This window comes from Chinchilla lanigera, unplaced genomic scaffold (genome assembly GCF_000276665.1).
Source record: "Chinchilla lanigera isolate Chin_1 unplaced genomic scaffold, ChiLan1.0 scaffold00001, whole genome shotgun sequence".
Taxonomy (NCBI): domain Eukaryota; kingdom Metazoa; phylum Chordata; class Mammalia; order Rodentia; family Chinchillidae; genus Chinchilla; species Chinchilla lanigera.
This window is the reverse complement of record NW_004955402.1, coordinates 45114697-45116255: the sequence shown is the minus strand read 5'-3', so window position 1 is coordinate 45116255 and position 1559 is coordinate 45114697. Positions and strand designations below refer to the sequence as shown.

At 37.2% G+C, this 1559-nt stretch overlaps 1 pseudogene; it reads left to right on the top strand.

Annotated features, from left to right (window-relative positions):
• The first annotated feature begins 453 nt into the window (after positions 1–453).
• LOC102007837 lies at positions 454–1324 on the top strand (annotated as a pseudogene).
• Positions 1325–1559: the final 235 nt, after the last annotated feature.

The following is a 1559-nucleotide window of genomic DNA, read 5'->3' as shown; positions in this document are numbered from 1 at the left end:
GTTCTGGCTAGTGGAGTAGGTTGGCAACCCAATTTGTGAACTATGGTGCTTTTCAGAATGAAAATGAATAATTTAATTACTAGAAAATAGGTTTAAACCAGGGCAATATCAGCCTGACATATTTTGTTTTACTTGTCTGGGAAGCCACAGGTTCTTTGGTTTAAGGGTCCAATAATTTCATAGAATTTTTCTGTGATAACTATTCTGGGTAATTTTTTAAATGTGCTTTTCCATGTGTAGATTCAAAAGAATATTTTTAATTTCTTTTTTTTAGGTACCAGGAATTGAACTCAGGACCTTGCACTTGCCAAGCAGGCACTTGTGCTACTGAGCTATGTCCTTAGCCTTTAAAAAAAATTCTGACAGACCTTTATTAATTTAACTATTTTCTTCTTTGGATATCCTAATTAACTCTATGTTTGATCTCTTTTTTCACAAATTTCCCTATTTTCAATGTCATCCCTGTTGTGTACCTTTACTTATACTGTACTTAATTTGATTCTCCCATTTTTTTACCTCCATACACCATACTCTGCTTATCCCAGTTTCTATTCAAAGTTTAGGGATGTTCCCAAGAGTCACGGCGTTTCTACCTCTCTGCCCTTCTCTCACCTTTTGCCCTTTGGAAGCCCAGAGGCATTGGAGGCTGCAATTTTACCTCTTGCTGCTCCTCCTAGAACTCAGAACAAAAATATCCAGTGATATTTTGGCCCTAGCAGCATAATCTATAGCAAAAAGGATGAGCAGTCTTGTCCCGCTGGTGAACTTTCCAACCAGCTTTCAGAGAACCAAGTCACTGTAAAAGAATGTGAAAAGAACCTTATTCGACATTATTAAAGACATGACAGTTGAATTAAACACAGTAAATCTACAAAAAACAAAGCCACCCAGCAGAATACCACTTAAAAGCGTGGAGGCAACACTGTCAAGTTCCAAAGAGCTACAGAAGATGCTCAAAGAAGGGAAATTAGCTTCTGAGTCCTGTATTGGTGGCAGCTACACTGGTTGTTGCAGTTTCTCTCCCACTTGACCAGCAGATGACCAAGTGAGAGCTGCTCAGGTAGCTCAGCAGCGCAGAGAAGACTGGAGGGGTGAGAAAGATGGAAGGAACACTAGAATCAGTTTCAGTGACATTATATCAGAGATGAAAATTGCCAGATCTGCTACAGCTAAAGCATCAAGATCAGATTATTGGATTCAGTTCATCAACAGTGAAGCAGGTTTTGATGATGAGGGTCCAGAATTCGTGAACATATGTTTCTGGATAAATACCTGGAAGATTTTTCAAAACAAGAACCAATTCACCACATCATGGAGCTCGTGACTTGTGCCCAGTCCAAAAACCTGTATCTGAGTATTAAACATAAGTGTGAGCACACAGAATGGTTTATCAATTATTTTAGAGAACAAAGGAACATTTTAAAAGAAAGTAACATACAATTCAAATAAGACCTTGGATATTATAATTAAATAAATTGATTACTGCTTTTTATTTTATAAAACCAAAAAATCCCCCAAATTTGCCTGTTATTGCTTAAATGGTTTTACTTTTTTTATAC